The 21639-nt window shown below is 41.7% G+C and overlaps 2 long non-coding RNA genes across 3 annotated transcripts in view; one reads left to right on the top strand and one right to left on the bottom strand.

Moving 5' to 3' along the window:
- Positions 1–8321: 8321 nt before the first annotated feature.
- The window catches only part of LOC103541330 (uncharacterized), a 39439-nt gene continuing 26121 nt past the window's right edge, over positions 8322–21639 (top strand). Inside the window, exon 1 of the long non-coding RNA XR_542507.2 lies at positions 8322–8359. This is a non-coding gene — a long non-coding RNA (uncharacterized lncRNA). The remainder of the gene's footprint in view (positions 8360–21639) is intronic.
- On the bottom strand, positions 16337–19237 carry LOC103540514 (uncharacterized). Of its 2 annotated transcripts, XR_011525281.1 has the most exons (4): positions 19045–19237; positions 18682–18848; positions 18117–18228; positions 16337–16684 (listed from the first exon to the last, which is right to left on the bottom strand). It is a non-coding gene; the product is annotated as an uncharacterized lncRNA (long non-coding RNA). The 2 variants fall into 2 exon arrangements; XR_011525280.1 differs by lacking the exon at positions 19045–19237 and having other exon boundaries at positions 18682–18997.

The following is a 21639-nucleotide window of genomic DNA, read 5'->3' as shown; positions in this document are numbered from 1 at the left end:
CTGGTCTAGCCAAAACTTCGACTCTGAACTGCACACTTTGTAAGAGAAAACCTTTCTAATGGAAAAGGTTGCTTTTCTCAGGATCTAGGAGAGTGACTCAGGAACCCAAATGAATTATATGTCTATCTTGAATAAAATCTAGAGGGCCACAGTGAAAATGCTGTTATCCACACTTTATAATAACATAGGGAATGCCAGTAGTAAACAATAAACAAACTGATTCACCATATGAAAAAAATGAGTGCTGGGTCATGATAATCACAACATTTGCATAGTGCTTTGGCCTTCAACAGTGCAATCTTTAGCTTTACATAATACCCCTTTGAGGCAAACTGGCACAATATCATCATCCCCCTTTTGTAGATAAGTTGACTGAGTCAACAGATTAGATGCTTTATTTGAGGCCACCCAGAGATCAAGCAAAGACTTTATTACGCCTCTACTGCCAAATAGAGTATGGACTCGCAGCTCCTGTGGCGGTGTTGTCCTTGCGTGGGACGGGATTTCTGCAGGCTTTGCACTTTGATAGCATTAGGGGGTGGAACTGAGATGGCCCACCCACCCTTGAATAAGAGGTGTAGGATGCTTAAGCCGGAGGTGTGGCAAGGCGTCTTGAATGCTTTGCCTAGTGAAATCTCTCCTTGCTGTAGGTAGTGCCACCACATCAAAAATGTTGAAATATAATAAATACCTGGTTACTGTATGGGGCAACACATTAATAAAACCACTACACGAGCAAACCTCCTAAAGAGCCTTCGGGATGCCCTGCATGGTGCTCTTCAGTGAGTGCTTGGGTAAGGCTCAAGGGCTCCCGTGCCTCTGATGAGTTTGGCAAAGAAGAAACCAAATGTGACCCTTTGGGCCACCCACCTGACTTCCCCCTGAGTGATGGGGGTGGAGCTGGGGAACAGGCTTCCTTCATTCAAGATTTAGATTTCTATCTTGGCTCAAAAGAAATTTTATCTCAGTTTTCCTCAAATCTAGGAGCAAACTCTCAAAATTAAACAAACAAACATACATGAATAAACATGTAAAGGAGGGTACACCTGAAATATTGTCACTAAAGACCTGTGAGCGAATGTCCTCTAAGCCTCTAGGCATTTACAATACTGGTAGCTGGATGTGCCAGGCTATGTGAACAACAGGTAATTAAATCCTGACAATCAAGAGGTCAGACTCACAGTCAAAATGAGCAAATACACAATGATGATTATTATCATGATTGTGAAAAACAAGATTGATTGTGGCTTTACCATGTGCCAGATCTTAGGGTACCCTCTGTATCTCATTTAATCTTCGCAACAAGCCTACAAGACACTATTATTCCTAGTTTACAGAAGCAGAATCTTGGATCTAGAATTTGCCCAAAGTCATCCAGCTATTAAGTGGATGAGACAAGATTCAAGCCCAGGTCTGTTTACCTTCAGGGTCTATGATATTATGAAAAGAGACACCAACACAAATACTCATTTAGTCAGGCATGTATGTGTGTGTGCATACATAATGGACATGAAAATTCCAAACACAGACTCAGGTATGTTAGCACGTGGCTTTGTTTCTCTATTACTGATCTTAGCCTAGCTCAAAAGCCTTAATTCCACTGCCAGTGGAAAACTGCATTTTGCTATTTCAAAACCCATTTTCTTTTGAGTAATTCTCTCTTAACGCAGGATTGCTGTTTCTCTGTCTTCTCCCATCCACTTTTCTGGGGATAAGTTAGCTAAGGGAGAGGGAGAGTGGGGCATATATATCATACTGACATCAGGTGGGGATGGGGCCCTTGATCTTCCATCATCCTCTAACTGCTGGTCTTGGTTGAAGTAGAGCGCAAGCTGCTTGGCCCCACTGGCTTCTGCTGCTGATGCTCACTGGCATGTACTGTAGATGCCATTCCTAGGCATTCTGTAGCCTCCTCATCCTACTTCAGCTCCTTGGAGGCCCCTGGCTACTCTCAGACACCCAGGTGCCCCTCTTGAGAGCTGTGGCATCGGATGGGTACTCTCCTGCCCAGTGTGGGGTGAGGCTCCCCTTGGTTCTGCCCACCTCCCTCATCTACTCTGTTGCCTTTTTTTTCCCCAAAGATTGGCACCTGAGCTAACATCTGTTGCCAATCTGTTTTCTTTTTCTTCTTCTCCCCAAAGCCCCCCAGTACGTAGTTATATATTCTAGTTGTGCTATGTGGGACACCACCTCAGCATGGCCTGATGAGCAGTGCCATGTCCGCGCCCAGGATCTGAACTGATGAAACCCTGGGCAGCTAAAGCGGAGCGCAAGAACTTAACCACTCGGCCACTGGCCGGCCTCTCTGTTGCCTTGCCAGTGGTAGGAAGACTAGCTGTATTTTACGCGCTCGATGGCTTATGAAAGAAACTCTAGTGCTCTGGCTCCTTCAGGCTCTAAGTCCTATGGAGCTTAAAGCACCCTTTCTTCTCTTGTCACTGTTGGCTTTCAAGATGATTCTATCTACTTTAGCCTTCAGAAAAGCTATCAAGTGCTTTACCTTACTTCTTTAATCTGGATCTTCCCTCCTTCTGAGGCAATGTTTTCCCCTAACCTACTGCTTGATGTGCGCAAACAAAGGAAATGTAAGAAAAAAAAAAAACCCTCAGACATTATCCCCAAATAGTAACTCATAATATTTCTGTACAGAGAGGGATATGTGTGTTCATGAGTGTGAATAGTAATTTTTGCAACTTTCTCCTATAAGAACAGTGTCTTAACCTCAAATTTCCCTATAAATATGTGTTTTAGTCACTTTTCAAAATATATTCAGGATATATTACCTGTTAATGAAATGGAACTAACGTGTAAGGGGATGCTAGACTTTCATGCTTTGCAATTACACTTCCTTGGCAGGAAAGCAATTAAAATGTGTGAAAAGCATTATATCTGTGTGTGTGAACCACTAATCAAGCTGGCATTTTGCACCTTCATCATAATTGCCTTTTGTGTTAAAAGCAGTGCAAAAGTGAACCAGAAAATTTTAGCCACTCGGAAATTTCATTCCAATTTCATTGCATTCAGATAGTTGACATTTTCAGCTGAATCATGTATCACAAATTCATCCCCAGGTTCCCACGTGCTGCTTAAAATCAATCTGATGCCGGACTGTGCTAGGCCCTTTAACACAAGTACCTGAGTCTCGGCTGCATGATTTGTATTTGAAAACCAGATGTTCTTTGTATCGTTGGCCATGCCTCTGCTGCTTGGCTGGGTCCTGGATGCCACACCAGAAAGCTCTCCTCTGTCATGAGATCACACGAAGCCCGCTCATGGGGCAAGCCTGACAGAGAGAGGAAGAAGGCAAATGGCAACTACACCCCCTCCAACTGCCATCTGCATACCATATTTTAGCAGATAAAGAGAACAATGAGAGCCCATTTGTGTTAAAACAAAACAAAACCCAAAAAGCACAAACTCATAGAAATACCTACATCCATATACATTTGCATGTGTTTAGAGAACGTTTCAGAAAAATACACCAAAATCTTCCCAGTAATCACCTTCAGAGAAGAGGAGTGCAGAAGGTCAGCAAAGTGGACTTCTACGATCAACTTATACAACCCTGTGATGTTCTATTTTTCCCCTCGTAAGTATAGTCTACATTATAATTAAAAAAAAAAATTACTTTTATGAAGGAGAACATCAAAGCCAGCATTCTAAGGGGACAGGTCATGTCAGAAGGGTAGTGTTTCCTTCCTTCTGATGCAGTCAGCTATGGGCACCAAGTCACAGAAGCCTTTCGTTATGCAAAAGGAGCAAGGGAAAAACATGAGCTCTTTACTCGTGAGAAAGATGCAACAGAAGTGTACAGGAGCAGCTTTGAGGTACACTGTGGAGGAGGAAGTCGGAAATCTACAGGCCACAGTCTGACTCTTCTCCAATACGTGCCTCCCAAAGCTGAAAGAATAGACTTAGCACGTAAGTCACATCTTGATTCTGTCTCAACAGCGACTCTCCCCAGTCACGCAGAAATCCAGTATATTAATGAAGTGAAGGAAGAGTGGCAAGCCCAGCTCTGCAGTTGAGACACAGCCCTGGCACACCTTCTGCTGACATGTGCCACTCCTGGAATGCTGGGCCACTCCACCCTCAAACTAACTTCTGGCTGAACTGGGGGTATCCTGGCTACAGCTGAGGAGAGGCTTCAGTCCTGGTTTTCACACTTGAACTTTTAGTTCAGGAGCAAAAGCCAAAAAATGCAACCTACCCCAAGCAACAGCCAGGATGTTGATGCTGCCAGGCAATTCCTGGCTCACTGGACCACCACCTCCTACTTTCTGGACCAGGAGGATACACCAGAGACCAACCTCCCGTGATTCAGGAGGCCTTGCTGACAAATCACTGATCCAGCCAGACTTCTTCCTTTGCTTGAGTTACTACCTGGTAATGAGTTGTGCACTTTGCAAAGTGTATTGATACTTTTACACAAGCAAGATTGGAAAAAATACATGCAACGTTTATTTTAAAATGTTGGCCTTGGGAACTAGAAATGTTTTAGGGGACATGAGATTTTATTTTTAGTACCATATCTGTTCTAACAAGCTTAAAACTTCATACAATAAGTCGCTCGCTACTGACATGTGAGTCATCATATTATCATCAGATTTCTAGTGTAGTGGCATTCTTTTTCTACAAAGAAGTATTAAATGCATAGGACTTAAAATACTGTAATAAGGCCCCAGCTGTATGGGAGAATAATTTTTAATCTATACGGAAAAGCTGACTATGACTTGACGTGAATCAACAGATTTGTGGTACCCATTAATACAATGTGATATAGTAAAGATGAGAAAAATCTAAGAATATTGAAAGAATATGTAGTGAAGGATCCTGCAGTTATAATAATGAAGGTTGTCTCAAAGCCTTGCTTCTGGATCTGGCAACAAAATACTTAATTAGCATTTTATTTCCATGTAATCTATCCATCTCACTTTATATTTAATTGGGAAATTTACTTTTAAAACTAAATTCTTGGGCCGGCCGAATGGTGCAGTGGTTAAGTGCACACATTCTGCTTCGGCGGCCCGCGGTTCACCGGTTCAGATCCCAGGTGCAGATATGGCACTGCTTGACAAGCCATGCTGTGGTAGGCGTCCCACATATAAAGTAGAGGAAGATGGGCACGGATGTTAGCTCAGGGCCAGTCTTCCTCAGCAAAAAGAGGAGGATTGGCAGCAGATGTTAGCTCAGGGTTGATCTTCCTCAAAAAAAAAAAAAACTAAATTCTTGTCTTCATTTTCTTTTAGCCTTATTTTAAAAATCAAAAGTCACAGAAAAGTTACCTGGTTAGAGTTTACCTAATAAATGCTCACTAGAGACAAATTTGAACAATCTCCTGACTCCAAACCAAGTAGGCATTTTATTTGACCAATCTGCCTCCAAGGCTGTCATTTCCAGACAATTATGTTTTATTGCTGTGACAAATAAAAATGGCAAGCAATAGGATATATTGGAGAATATGAGGAAGCCATGTGGTATAAACCTAATTCGGCCTGACCTTGTCTTTCCAAAAGGGCCTGACCAAGGCCGTTGGGCATGCATTGTATATCTGCTTTAGATATTCCCTATGTCAAGAGCAAAGGCCCTTGAGATAAAGGTGCAACCTCCCTCCCCCTCCTAACGTTGGCATCTCCTTAAGGATTAAGCATCTTTCCTTAGGCTAGAAACTGATTGCTGCGCTCACCTGTGACCACCCAGCTCGAGACAATAGACTTGCCTCCTGCTACGCCCACCAAGATAGCAGACCCACTACCTGGTGTGTCCATTAAGCACTGTGCCAACAGGGCAATCTTGTGACTATTGTGGGAGGGACATTTCAATCATATGTAAAGCACCCTCTTTGGAGGTATATAACCACTCTGTACACCTCATTTCTTTGGTGCCCTTTCTTCCTTCAGGAAGAAAGGCCCCGGGCCATGGTCCTCAGATTTCAGCTCAGAATAAACTCACCCAAATTTTCATTTATAGATTGGTTATGGATTATTTTCGTTGACAGCTGCTATTTTTAATGCCATTTCAGAACTTTAATTTTATTCTTTCCTCCTCACTTCACTACTCTCACTGAGCCATCTATACTGTACCAGAATTGCACAACAGAGGGTGGAAAAACACACAGAACCTTGGAAAGTGTGAATAGGTTAATGGCTAAGTATCAGCAGAAATGCTCATAGGTGTTGGGACTAGTGGATCACGAAAGAACAAGAATCTGTTTTCTTGTTTACAACGACATTGACTTTTTCTTAACAATGAGAGCATAGAATTTAAACTTTAAATCTGGGACTGTAAGAGGTTAATAACTATATTTTTACATCTTTCCAATTTCATCAGTTTATTTTTTAGCTCTGAAAATTTGCTGCTTCTTTGTACTAACCATAAGAGATTTGCATTCTTCATGAGCACACTGACTATACGAATGATGAATACTGTTGAGTAAGGAAAACTGAATTCCCTCTACTTGTTCCAACTTTGACCTTGGAGAAGACAGAAAGTTTTCTTATTAGGCATTGTTTATGGTTCATGTGTTCAGATGAAGCAAGCGAGGAAATCTGTCAGAGAAAAATGCACGTTTCTCAGGAGATCAAAGAATGCCAGCCAGCATCCCATCAAAGAATAGGAATACATATAGGTCATATATTTGAAACTCCATGGTTTTGTTTCTAGTATTTTAAGCTTAAGTTCATGAGCTTGTTGACATATGAGAGTCTTCCTTTTTGGAAGTCCAAGCTGACTGAAAAACAAATTGTGAAATCACATGACAGACACATTGCATCACTCTCCCCGCACCCCACCCCCACACACTCCCCTCCCACTTTCTGTCTCAAGGGATTTCCTAACATCTGAGAGCATCATCAGTGTGAGTAAATTGACATTTAAAAAGATGAAAAGATGTTTTTGTAAGCCCCCAAAGCATTTACTCTTAAAAATCATATGTGGAATGAATTTACCATTGAAAGTTAATCTCAAATCTGCTTGTATTTTATTCCATCTCAGGCACAGTTGAAAGAACAATGTTGTTTTGTGTTAAAACAATATTAAGATGGCATTTGCTTTATTTTACATATCCCTTCCAGTATTTGAGGAAGTAAGAAACAAAGAAGTGAAGTTAGAAAGTTAGTTTTGGTAATTTAAAAATCAATGAAAAAGCCACAATGCTGTGAGTTCCGGTTGGTCTCCTTCCCAAAGACAGTGAGCATCAGGCCATTCTCACTGTAGATGAATCACCAATAAGGGGCAGGCCCAACAATAGCTGCTTCTGATAGAGAGCCCCGAAGCTGGAGAATTTCACAGCAGATTAGCTGTCTTATAGTCAATAAATGCAGCTCCAAAGAGAATGCTGGTTCACCCTCAGTTTTGACATTTTTTTCAGCAAACTATTGTTATTTACTAATATATTATTAGTAACTGCTATATTAGCTATTATTGTTATTATTATCTGATTTGGTCATTTTACATTTCCAGTACAGAGATGAGTACTTGGCACATAAAAGGTAATCAATGAGTACTTATTGAATGAATGAATTACTCAGTCAATTAATCAAGAGATAAGAGTTACCACTTTGAGTAATTTTGCCCTTGTTTTACTGCGTAAAAAGAGCATCTGATAATTAGCTATATTTAATTTATTTTCTTGCAGACTCATCTTTGCTAAAACTTTACTTTTCTTCTCTCTCTGCTGCTGAGAATCACTGTGGGTGGAGACATCAGCTTTAAGTTGATTTCCTCCTCCTTGAGGGTGTCATCCATATATACCTCTTTTCAGCGAGAGTAATCTTTCCAAAAGTTCTTGTTGACTGCAAGAGCTTCAAAGGTCTTTATTGTTGAAGGAGCGAGAAGACTGGCATCCATTGTGTCTCATTTGGTGACTGAAATGTGTGACACTGAACAAGGCCTTTATCCTCTGTTTATCCATCTGGAAAATGAAAACAACAACACTCACTAATCTGGTATGGAAGTGATTGCCAAGGACTTTGTGATCCACACAAGGAAGGTGACATTTTAGTTACTGCAGACTGCAGATGTTTCCCTTTGGTTAATTGTGTGTTCAGGTATTGGAGCACTTTCAGAGATGTTAAGCAAAAAACAAAACAAAACAGAGATTTGCTTATAGATTTTTAATATTTACATGCTTTCATAGTGTATTAATGTATCTTACATTTGATAATTCTTTAATCTACAGTCACAGATTAGAGACCATTTTTAATCCAGTGCTTCTTAACCAGGGTGTGCCCACAACTCTCCTGCAGAATCTTGTGGACTACACCTGCCCTGGCCCCACCCTACTTTCTCCTGGTTAAGAAGCAGGGAGCCAGACCAACTTCTTTCCATTTTTATGAAATAGGACTGTGAGAACCAGCTGGTAAGTGTAACACCCAGACTAAAATCTTCATCTTCTGATGGATTTTTATTTCTGTACAATATGAGGTCTTTAATCTATTAGTTTGTATTGATATATATATATTTTGTTGTTGTTGTTGTCATTGTTGTTAAGGAAGATTAGCTCTGAGCTAACATCTGCTGCAAATCTTCCTCTGCTTTATATGTGGATCACCACCACAGCATGGCTGATGAGTGGTGTAGGTCTGCGCTCGGGATCCAAACCCGTGAACCTGGGCCACTGAAGTGGAGTGTGACAAATTTAACCACTATGCCACAGGGCTGGCCCCTGAATTGATAAATTTTAATTGATATATTTCTAGATACAATGTTGCAGCAACCACTGGGAGTTTAGTTGTTATCTGCTGCTTTACAGTTCATAGCTATTTTCTCCCTTTCCACTTCTTATGTAATCTATAAAGGCTTCTGAAATTCATCTTATGAGAAATAAATTCAACCCCTTATAAGCTTTCTAAGCACACTGAATCTCTATCAGAACATTTATAAATCAGCATGGTCCTGTATTAAAGAACTTTTGTCTTTCTCTAGGTTGTGACCTCTTGGAGATAGAAGTCAATATGCTCATTGTCTTTAGCACAATAACAACAAATAAAAGCTTATGCACCAGGCAATGTGTTACACCAGTGCTTCTCAGATTTCAGCATGCCTCAGAATCACCTGCAGGGCTCCTTAAAATACGTGTCGCTGGGTCCCACCCCCACAGTTTCTGATTAAGCGAGTCTGGGTGGGGTGGAGAATTCGAATTTCAAACAATCTCCCAAGTGATGCTTCTCTTCTGCATCATTTTTATTTGAATGTTTGAGCTATTACTCCAGTAAGTGGGTTTTATTACTCTCATTTCCAAGTCACACAGCTAGTAAATGGGAGAGGCAGGATTGGAACCTCAATCTCTTGCTGCCTACTGCTGTGGTCTTTCCTTTACACACCTTCCCCTTATCTTGGAGTTCCCCTTATACGTCATAAACTTTCAAGAAATGCAGACAGGAGATAATCGAATTGTTAGAATGGAGATGGACTGCCCAGGTTCAATTATGATGTTGGGAAAATTACTTAACTTCTCTCCCCTATGCTTCAATCTTCTCTTCTGTAAATTGGGGATTAACAGTATTTGCTGTAGTTCACATTGTAGTTGGTTCCCCCAAATTTGATTCCTCTTCCGCTGTATAGTAGACGATGTGGATCAGAGAATGGCCCAGCTCCAGGAGTAAATTCTGATTCATCCACATCAATCAAGATAATTTTTTCTTTTTTTAAAGATTGGTACCTGAGCTAACAACAGTTGCCAATCTTTGTTTTGGTTTTTTTTTTCCCCCTGCTTTTTCTCCTCAAATTCCCCCAGTACACAGCTGCATATCTTAGTTGTAAGTCCTTCTAGTTGTGGCACGTGGGACGCCGCCTCAACACGACCTAATGAGTGGTGCCATGTCTGCACCCAGGATCCGAACCAGCGAAACCCTGGGCTGCCAAAACGGAGCGCGCGAACTTAACCACTCGGCCACGGGGCCGGCCCCAAATCAAGATAATCTTAATCCTCTGGATTCAGAAAGATGAGCCTTAGTTAATTATGCAATAGCATTCTTTTTCCCCCTACCTCTACCCTCAGTAGCTACTGTTTCAGAAATAAGCAGCTGACTAAAGGTAGGCCCATCATAAGGAGGAGAAGGCAATTTTTTTCACTTTTTTATTGTTCATGGGAGCACTCTCTCTCCCTTGCTAGATAGAAATAAGGAAGGAGTTTTCCTGTGGATGGCATCCTACAGAGGGAAATTGGTTTTAGGAGGAATCTAACTCTGGATGTCAGGACAGAGACAGAACCTGGGGACCTGTGACAGTGTGGAGCCACTGGACCCATCAACCCTGAAGCTGTCCTCTGTCTAGACTGCCAGTTATGTGAGCCAACAAATGCTCTTATTGTTTCAGTGAGTTGGAGGTTGGTTGTTTTTCTTTCCTGTAACTTATAGTCTAACACTCTGATATCCTATTACAGAGGATTCCTCTAAGAATTAAATGAGGTAATGCATAAAAAGGGCTTGGCATTTAATAGGGACATAAAAAATATGAGCTAAATATCATTATCAGGGAAGCTACTAGGTCCAAACAAAAAAAAATGTTATTGGTGGTTAAATTCTGGTCTCCTTTCAAATTTGCCCTCTCTACCAAGAGCACAAGTGACTTTAAATGCCACTGTTGGCTCCCGATGGAAAGCTCCCTTGAAGGTGTTCTCACCAGCAGGATTAGAGTGGCCAAAATAACCAGGTGAATATCTCTGTCATTGATAGAGAACTTGGCTGTGACAGGAAAAGATTATTCTGAGATTTATAGAATCATGACAACAGATACGATTAACCTTAAGTAAGAAGAGTCCCAAATACAGGTATTGATAGCTCTAGTCCTCGCTGAAGAAGCTAAGGCTCAGATTCAGCGAGTTGCCCCCAGTCTCAGAGCCGGGCTGGGCCTCATCCAAACCCAGTGCTCGTGTTACTTCTAGTGGACGTCTGTTCTCTTGGCTGTCCGGCATGTCACCTTTTCTTTTAGGGCACTGTCCCTCCACTACATTTAAACCTGTGATTCTTTGGAGGCTGCCAAAACATATTTAGTTACTTTTTTACTGGACTAAACCAAAATTATCGTTTCTTCAACATTTACATTAATAGTCATTGATCCACTCCCAAACATATTAAAATCCAAGTTTTAAAAGGAAACAAGAAAGGATAAGTGGAGGACAGTTAGTATCTTCAGTGAATAGATGATTCCGTTATGGTATCTTTTAGGGTCTAGAATACACTGACCAGTGTATTAGACAAAACATTTCATGAGAACTGGCTAGGGAGAGAGGGAGTAGATCCACTTGAAATTAAAAAGTATGATTTGGGGACTAAATGTTAGGGGGCAGAAGCTCGTAAGTCACCAGAACATGCCCTGGTATGACTCTGGGTGTGTGTGTGTGTGTGTGTGTGTATGTCTTGGTAGTGAGGCTGTGTCACTGCTTCATTCTTGGCACACAGTCAGTACTCAAGAAAACCAGATTGAAAATTTGGAATCTGTGCCTCACTGGATTGAAACTGACCTCCAGTCACTAAGGAAAAATCAAAACAAAACATACAAGAATTTGGAGGGGACATTTTTCTGCCAAAAAATTTTTCCTTGATGTTATTTCTTAGTTGGACCAATATTCCAATGGAAAAAATAGATAGATTGGTCAAGAGTTCAGTATAATTTCTGTGACATTTGACCTAAAGTGACATAATAAGAAATTAATGACAGAAAATTATATCCTTTCCTATGTATGTTTGTGAGACTGTTTCACACAGAATATTTAAGAGAAAAAGTAGAAAAGATAATCTAATGGTATTTTGTTTTGCTTGAAACGTTAACTCTCACACTAATTTATTTATTCAATAAATATTCTTGCCAGGTACTCTTATAGGCAGTTGGGGTATATCAGGGAACAAAACAGAAACAGTAACACACTGTACAAGGAGATAAGGGTTTAAAATATTGTGGGGCTTCTGAGACTCTTTTGTGAACTAATTTATTTGCTTGCTGTCATTGCTGTCACCATTCTTGACTAAGCAGCTATTATAAGGCCTCACTCCTGAAACCTTCAGTTAGGGTCTAACTTCCTGTCCTTTGTTGAGCCGAATCTTGTGAGAGGTGAGGAGAACTCGGGGAGCTGAGAGGAGGTTAAATTGCTCTTTAAAACAGAGGAGCAGACTCTGGGATAATCTGGAGTAAACAGGGGAAGAAAAGTGTCCTCTAAGTAAGGAAGAACCTATGTGAAGGGAGATTTGGGGATTTCTATAGAAAAGGGAACTCTGAGGGAAACTGGGAAAGGTTTAAAGAAGATATTAGTTCTTGTGGTGTGAGGTAGGTTATAAATGCCTCAGTAGTACTTAAGGAAACTTCAGTAAAACCTCCATCTCTTCTATGTGTGTATACATATATATTTTTTTTTTTTGAGTAAGATTAGCCCTGAGCTAACATCTGCCGCCAATCCTCCTCTTTTTGCTGAGGAAGATTGGCCCTGAGCTAACATCTTCCTCTATTTTATGTGTAGGATGCCTGCCACAGCATGGCTTGATAAGCGATGCATATGTCCACACCCGGGATCCAAACAAGTGAACCCCAGGCCACCGAAGCAGAGCATGTGGACTTAACCGCTGTGCCACTGGGCTGGCCCCTCTTCAATATTTTTGATGGAGATTTTTTCCCCCTTTGTTTCTCTTCCTACTTCTCCTTTTCTTTTTTTTTTATTTAAAAAAATTTTTTTTAAAGATTGGCCCTGAGCTACCATCTGTTGCCAATCTGTGTTTTTTTCTTCTTCTCCCTCAAACCCCCCAGTACATAGTGGTATATTCTAGTTGTGAGTGCCTCTGGTTGTGCTATGTGGGATGCTGCCTCAGCATGGCTTGATGAGCAGTGCCATGTCCGTGCCTAGGATCCAAACCAGTAAAACCCTGGGCCATCGAAGCAGAGTGTGCAAACTTAACCACTTGGCCATGGGGCTGGTGCCTCCTTTTCTTTTTCTTCTTCTTTTTTTCCTCCTTCCTCTTCTTTCATGTCAGATGTGTAGAGAATAGCCTTACAGCTATTCTCAAAACAAACCAGTATTAAATTAAACAGGAGGCCATTAGGCTGAGGTGGCTCTAATACCTTAGCAGTCTATGTGAGCAAACCAACACCTAAGCCTGTAAATGGCTCAAGGTAAAGAAGTTGAGGCCTAAGGACAACCAAGCCAACTAGACTTTCCCAAATAATGTAACCACCTAAGGTATAGTCAGTCAAATAATTTCCTTTCTTTGCTTCTGCTTCTTCTATATAAAAGTCTCTCCTCTAGCTCCTATCAGTGGAGTGCTCTTGATTACTTCCAGTTTGGCACTGCCCAGTGAGAATCAATTTTTGCTCAAATTAACTCTTAAAATTTTTTCCATTTTTTTTGCTGAGGAAGATTTGCCCAGAGTTAACATCCATGCCAATCTTCCTGTATTTTTTAGTATGTGGGCCTCTAGCACAGCATGGCCTCTAACAGAGTGGCATAGGTCCACACCAGAGAACCAAACCTGGGGTGCTGAAGTTCGGGAAATAATACTGCTCTCATAAATCAAACATTGTAAGAAACCTAGACAATATCTTCTTGGCAGGGATTTTCAACTGGAGGTCAAGTTAAGATTTTTATGATTGTCAAAAGAAGAGCACGGGGACCAGCCTAGTGGCACAGTGGTTAAGTTCGCATGTTCCACTTCGGTGACCCGGGGTTCACCGGTTCGGATCCCGGGTGCGGACCTACACACCACTTGTCAAGCCCTACTGTGGCAGGCATCCCACATATAAAATAGAGGAAGATGGGCACAGATGTTAGCTCAGAGCCAATCCTCCTCAGCAAAAAGAGAAGGAATGGTGGCAGATGTTAGCTTAGGGCTAAACTTCCTCAAAAAGAAGAGGAGCATGGGTTTAGAAAGGCTGAGACACACTGAGCCATCGACTTCCATCATTAAACATAGGCCATTGGTCATACTCTGGAAAAACTGCTGACCTTATCAGGTGCAACCTAAGTAATAGCAGTAGAGGTAGTAATGGTAATGACAATAAAACGAGTTGTAGTAGTGATGGCTTCTATTTACAAGGAGCCTGCTGTATGTGGATCACCATTCTAGACATTGTTTCATTGAACTCTCACAACTCTTCTGTGAGGTGGGGAAATTACTTGCTCAATGTTACACAGATTGCAGCCCTTCTTTGTCACATTTGCTGGGCATGGATCAAGAGAGGAATAATAGATTCTCTACCGTTAGGGATTCTGACCCATTATAAGGATGAGAGCAAAGAGCCTTTTACTCTTAGAGGGGATTCTCAGGACTTCTGGTGTGGAACTCGTCTCAGAATGGGCCTCCTTAGTTTAAGAACTGCCCAGGTTAAGAGCCCACATGTGTCTGCAGCACTGTGGAATCTCCTGCCCTACTTAAGAGCAGAAACTGTTGGTCTAGTTGGAATTTTCGTTACAGAAGAAAATAAATAACTGGATGCTTTTATCTTCACTTGCAAGTACAACAAAAAATAACCATCAGGTGATTTCTTTCCCTTCTTTCCTTCTTTCTTATTTAGTTTTATTTAATTATTTTTTTATTGCATTAACATTGGTTTATAACTTTATATAAATTTCAAGTGTATGTCATTATATTTTGACTTCTGTATAGACTACATTGTGTTCACCACCAAAAGCCTGTTGCCATCCATCACATTACTCCTTTCACCCTCCCCTCACCCCCTTCCCTCTGGTAACTACCAATCTATTCTCTGTGTCTATGTGTTTGTTGTTGTTGTTGTTGTTTTATCTTCCACATATGAGTGAAATTATACAGTATTTCTCTTTCTCTGTCTGACTTATTTCACTTAGCATAATACATTCAAGGTCCATCCGTGTTGTCACAGATGGCAAGATTTCATCTTTTTATGGCTGAGTAGTATTCCATTGTGTGTGTGTGTGTGTGTTCATATATACACACATATATGTATATATATGTACACGTTCCTTTATCTGTTCTTTATCCATTCATCCATTCATGGGCACTGAGGTTGTTTCTAAGTCTTGGCTATTGTGAATAATGCTGTGAAAGTAGGGGTACATGTATCTTTTCGAATTAGCGTTTTGTGTTTTTGGGGTAAATACCCTGTAGTGGAGTAGCTGGATCATATGGTATTTCTGTTTTTAATTTTTTGAGAAATCTCCATATTGTTTTCCATAGTGGCTGCACCAGTTTGAATTCCCACCAGCAGTGTTTGAGAGTTCCCTTTTCTTCACATCCTCTCCAACACTTTTTATTTCTTGTCTTTTTATAGTAGCCATTCCAACATGCACAAGGTGAGATCTCATTTTTTATTTAATTTACATTTCCCTAATAATTAGTGATGCTGAACATCTTTTCAGGTGCCTGTTGGCCATCTGTATGTCTTCTTTGGGAAGATGTCTGTTCAGATGCTCTGCCCACTGTTGAACCGGGTTGTTTGTTTTTTTGTTGCTGACCCCTCTTTCCTTCATTCTGCTTTCCTGAGTCCACTCACAAAGGCATGGAGGGGCTGCTTTTTGCAAGGCCCAGCGCTGGATGCTGAGACTGCATGGTTGTGATATAAGAAATATATATTTTGGTCTTCCTCCTTGGTTCTTGGCACAGAGCTCCTAAAACCCTTGGAATTTCTTGAACAAAGGGGTGACAGGAGCATCTCTTGTTATTCATAATAAGCCCCTTTTAACCATACTAGAGTTTATGCTAATGAGGCAACTCTTGGAGGATGGACGCTGGTTGCCAGAGGATCCAAGCATGTAATTAGAGTGTTGGAGCTTCCAGACTCACCCCTGACCTCCAGGGAGGGGAGAGGGGCAGGAGATGGGCTTAATCACTATAGGTCAGTGGTTTAGTCAATCATGCCTGCATAGTGGAGTCTCCATAAAACCCCTGAACTATGGAGCCTGGAGAGCTTCCAGAGCAGCGAACGTACTGAGGTGCTGGGAGGGAGGCTCCAATCCCTGCCCCCACCCCCAAACCTTGCCCTATGTGTCACTTCCATCTGGCTGTTCTTGAGTTGCATCCTTTACAATAAACCAGTAAATGTAAGTAAAGTGTTTTTCTGAGTGCTGTGTGCCTTTCTAGCAAATTATCAAACCTGAGGAGGGGGTCATGGGAAAGCTCAATTTATAGCCAGTTGGTCAGAAATACAGGTGACAATTGGGGTCTTATAATTAGCATCTGAAGTCTGGGGAAATCCTGTGAGACTGAGCCCTTAACCTGAGGGGTTAACCCTGGGCAGTTGGGTTTGGAATGGAGTGAAACTGTAGAATACGCAGTCAGTGTTCACCGAGAACTGGAGAATTGCTTGATGTAGAAACCCCCACACATCTGGTGTCAGAAGTGTTCTGTGGGTAGAGAGGAAACAACAGTTTTCCTTTAGTTGATGTTCCTTTTAATGGTGTACAAAGCACAACCTGTGCCTCGAGAGGGGAGAGCAGAATTTCCGTACAGTGGAGAACACCAGCCCCGTGGAGTAAGGAGCCGTACAGTCTTGTTTGTCATTGGATGCTCCGCACCTACCCAGCACAGTACATGGCAATAAGCACATGCTCCAAAAATATGTCGAATGAATGAATACAAGTCTACTGTTGCGTCCCTGATGAAAGGGTGCTCTTGAAGCCTCATCTGGTTAATGCCACCCTACAGACTGCCCACGTTGCCCTCAGGAAAAACAGAACCTGTGTGCACTCAGATCTTGAGAGTGGTCATTCGGAATACATACCCTATGAAAAAGTAAAGATATTCAGGTTGAGTAATGATACACTCGGTTTGCAAATAACACATGTTCGTTTTCATGTTGCTAAAGACTCCTTGCTAGGAAACGAAACACTTGTAATTTAATATGTAATGTTCTCAGAGTCCGAAGCCAAACCACCTCAAGCTGTGAACGCCTTGGCTCGGAAGAGCCAGTCAGGGTCAGGGCAGGGCAGTACTTGGCCTGATGCCCCTCCAGAATAAACCAAAGAGCTACAGGAAGTGGTTTCCATGATTCAGTAGGTGGCACACTTCCTTTTGAGTCACAACTGAATCACAGCTGCGAGAGGCGAAAAAGACCTATGTCTTTATCCCATACTTGTCCCCTATTCCCAATAGTAAATTTATCGTAGTCTGTCATATGATATATCCTGTTTACTTTAACGTGTTTAACCAAAAAAGAAAGGAAAAATAGCAAATCAACAATGACAAAGCAAGAAGGGAGTGGGAAACATGGCAGATTGAAATGAATCAAAGCAACGTTTCATCAGAGGGCCGTGTTCTCCGAGGAGGTTGGAAGTAAAGCCATAGTCTAATTTCACTGGGGTCATTAAGGCCCTTGGTTCTCTTGACTAGAATCTGACCCATTTCCAGTGGAAGCAATTAGATCACGGTTACATAAACCGTGTTGCTTTAAATGGCCCTGCTCTCCGTTTCACTCACTGACCCTGGCTTACTCCCCGGCGTGTCTGCTGGAAAGCTGTTCTCGGTGCTGTCCCAAGCGTGGCCCTCGTTCAGCTGTGGGTGAAATGATCCTGTTCTGAATGTACTGAATGCTGCTGGCAATGCTGTAAATTGTTTCAGGCTTAAGGAAAAACCCCACAGATATCAACAAGTCATAAAAACAGGCATATTTTCCCCTCATCTTTTTCCCAGCGTGTCTTTTATTTTTCAATATTAAAAGTTCTGGGAATGTGAACATATTTATCCCTATTTTCATCAGATGAATCAGATTTTACTATGTGTTTGTTGCTTCCTTCTACTCCAATTTGTTCCTGTTGGTTTCATGTTTCAGAACAAAGCTTCAGAAACTCGTGCTGTATGTCCTGTGTTTCTATCACTCTTGGAAGACTCATAATCAGACTGAAATCAGAACTCTTATTGCCAAGTTAATATTCCACAGTGCCTTCTCTGCGCTATTGCAATATTTAAAGAACACAAAATTCAAAGTCACGTAGACCTGTGTTCAGATTCAAGCTTGAGGAAAAATTATAGGGCTGTCTGTCTTTGGATAAGTCTCCCAACCTCTTGGAGCCATAATTTACTCAGACTATAAAAACGGGATTCTAACCTAAGGATAATGTGAGAACTAAATAAAGCTTTTATATGGTGCCTAAGACAGCTCGTAGCTCATATTTAATTTTTAAAATAAGCTAGTGCCCTTCTCTGTATTTACAATACCTTTCCATCAGGAGGAAAGAACAGCACTGGGACATGGTAACTCCGTGGGCATGCTGTCTTGTCCTTCCCAAAGACGTCAGACCAACTCCTGTAGCACTTTCATCAGCAGCACCTGCAGCACGTCAGACCAAATGGCATCCTTAGTGGAGTGGTGAAGCCCAGCCAGGAAGCAGCCTTTAAAGCCCAAGCCAGCTCTTCTGGACAGGCAGTTGTGGCTGATAGATGACAGCCAAATATGAAAGGAGTCCTCATCTGACACACTGAAGAGAGCACCTACAGGATGGGCAGCGAAGAGAACCACCAACGGCCCTCACAGCCAGACAGAGCGGCCATGAGGGCACAAGTCAAACAAGGTGACGGCTGGCAGACAGATGGAACGGTGAATACACTGTTAGATTCGAAAAGCCCTTCTAAAACATCCATCCTCCCATATCCCTTTGATGCCTCCTACGTCCCTTCAATTCTTCCTAGATGGTCATACACAGAGCATGATGGCTTTTTGAGAAGGGTAGTGGTACCCCGCCCCCCCAAAAAATTAAGGTCCAGAACATCATCTTGTACTTACCTGTCTTAGAACCATCACTTCGTATATTGTGGTTGCCTGGTTACGTGACTGTCTCTTCCACTGGACTGTGAGCCGCCAAAGGCAAGGAATGTGTCTTGTTTATCCTTTAACCAACTCTTACCTGTAGCTCAGTGCCGAACCCACAACAGGTGCTCCACCACTGTTTGCTGGCATGAAAGAAATACAAGAGTCAAGTCAGAAAGACCGTGGGAAAACTTGAAACAGGAATTGGTGACCTCTGGGGCCAAGGTCCCATAGGAGGACTGGCTGGATAGTCTCATTTCTAGTAAAAGAGCCAGAGGTCAGAACCCCTAGTGTGACAATATGGGGAAAAGAGGAGAGATACTGTTTTGAAGATTGTACTTGTCTTGGGCAATCCAGGCTGGACCCATGATTTCTGGAGGTCTGGACATTGTCGGAGTGCAGTGTTGATTGTGTGCCTGCTGGAGGCTTGTTTAAATAGCTAACAGAGTGGGATGACTCAGCAGCGGTGGATGGGGCGCTCTCCCGCAGCCTCCTTCTTTAAGTGACGAATCTCATTGCCCCGGGTGTCTGTGGCAGTCTCTGATATGACACACCTATTAGCCGGAGGTGCCAAATCACCCATGATTACTCTGGAGAGTGGTAGAAATTGTGTGACAGGCATGACCTCATGCCCCAAACCTGAAGATTCCTCTTTAAAATGGACTCTTATCAATGGGTTCCGTTTCTGAAATTTAGAGGCTGCTTTTAAATTTCTACTCTATCTCCTGTCAAGGACTCCTGATGATCTTCAGGATAAAGTCAAAATTCGATATCCTGGCAATCGAGATCCTGCAGAAGCTCATCTACACCTATTTTCCCAGTGCAATAGACTCTAACTTTGTTTTGTTTGTTGTTTTTCCTTAAGACTGGCTTGCTACTGTTTGTTTTTTTTTTAATCCCTGGCAGATAAACAGCAGCAGGACAAAGCTTTAAGAAAGCGGCCTGGGAGGAAATCCTATCTAGTAGCTATTTCCTGAGAATTGCAGAAGTTCCCATTATTAAAATCAAGCAGCAGGACACTTTCATATTGGTCATTAAAAAGCAGTGTTCTCTGTATTTTCAGTTTGACAAATGCTGGCTAATTTCGAGTCAGGTCCAGAAATCGCTCAGATGCAAGGATCAAAAACTGTACCTGCAGGAGCCCATAAGTTAACTTTGTGAATTAGACTAGCTGCTAAGTGCTATGTCTGGAAACAACTAAATAAGATTTCAAACTTTTATTTTTAAGCACTCTAAGTGCTTAAATGCCTGCAGGGCTGATTCAGCTGTCAGATCACGTTTTTGCAACCCCAGGCTCAGACGAAGGGAGTAACCCGTACCACCTGCAACCCCCCTCCTCACCTCTAAGACCATCCTTCCTACTGGCTCCAAACAGCTCTCCTGACCCAAATTTGCTCTGCTGCTTCTGTAGAGTCACTGGGGAGCAAGGACAGTGGTCACAAGTTTTGTGTTTCCTCAGAGTTTAGTTCAGTGGGTCCTGTACTGTAGTGGGGTTAATACCATTGATTTGATTTGACTTTGAAAGAGGACCTTTTCACATGCCTCCGACATCTGTAGATTCCACTCGAGGACGGCGGTGAATTGTGGCTTTATATATACCTCCCAGGGTTTTTATTGTCAACTTAATTATTATTTGTAGTAATAATTTCTGTCGGCCAACGGTGGTGATTCTACAGATCTCTTTTGGAGCCCAGAGAGAAATGTTGCTCTGCTTGAGATAAATGTTGGGTAACAGAATTAGAGAAAATATTCAGACCATTTTGTGATTCTAATTCACTTGCAAATTTTACTTTTTCGACTTTAAGGCACTTTAAGACGTGCTGTAGTTGCGAGTCCTTAGGAAATCCATTTTGGATTGCTTATAATAATTTTTATCACTATTGGAAAATAAAATAAAGCACCCTGTTTCATGGGTTTATTGTAGACATTTTAAAATGTGTAGATAAGCACAAGAAAACTGAGACATCTACAATCTCGCAACCCAGAAATAACCATGATTAATATTCTGGAGTTCCAAAGATTTTCCATGTACAAGGAATTATGCTGAACATGCTACTTTATTACCTACTTTTACAATTTAATAATAGATGTACACCTCTTTCTACAGCAATTTAATTGCTATAATGATCTATTATCCTAAGGCTTTTTCATAATATATTTAACCAAGCCTCCTTATTTTTCTCACTATTATACGAGTGCTACAAAGATACTTTTGTAAGTAACCATTTGTCTGAATCTCTTCTTAAGCCCCTATAAGTAGAGTTGCTGAATCAAGGGTCATGACTTTTCTTAAGTTTTTCTTTTTCTTTTTAATATATGGTAAAATTTCTCCTTAGCAAATTTGTATCAATTTATACTCCTACAAGTGGTGTCGACTTTTTAGAATGACCGGGACAATCTGTGTTGCCAAATATCTTTAAAATAAAAGTGTGTGTGTGTGTGTGTGTGCGTGTGTGTGTGTGTGTACGAATCAAAAAACATTTGTGGGGCTTCCTCCAGAGTACCAGGCACTGTTCTAGGCACTGGAAGTGTGCACAAGGCAGGCAGAGACCCTGCTTTTTCAGGAAGCTTAAATCATGTTGATGGAATTGAACCATAAACAAATAATAGAATTTCAGGCTGTGATATATGCTGTGAAGAGGAGTGAAGTCGTATGTGTACGCGTTTGTAAGGGGAGTGGGGTGGAGGTGTCCCTATTTTATTTTATTTATTTATTTTTTGGTGAGGAAGATGGGCCCTGAGCTAACATCTGTGCCAATCTTCCTCCATTTTGTATGTGGGTCACTGCCTCAGTATGGGAACCCAGGAACAGAACCCCAGCCACAAAGCGGAGCTCACTGAACTTAATTGTGAAGCCACGGAGCTGGCCCCCAGGTGTCCCTATTTTAGATAGACGGTCAGGTAGGCCCAGCATAAGAATGAAATCAAAACAGA

This window comes from Equus przewalskii, chromosome 13 (genome assembly GCF_037783145.1).
Source record: "Equus przewalskii isolate Varuska chromosome 13, EquPr2, whole genome shotgun sequence".
Taxonomy (NCBI): Eukaryota; Metazoa; Chordata; class Mammalia; order Perissodactyla; family Equidae; genus Equus; species Equus przewalskii.
The sequence above is the reverse complement of the archived record's forward strand: the minus strand, read 5'-3'. Positions and strand labels throughout refer to the sequence as shown.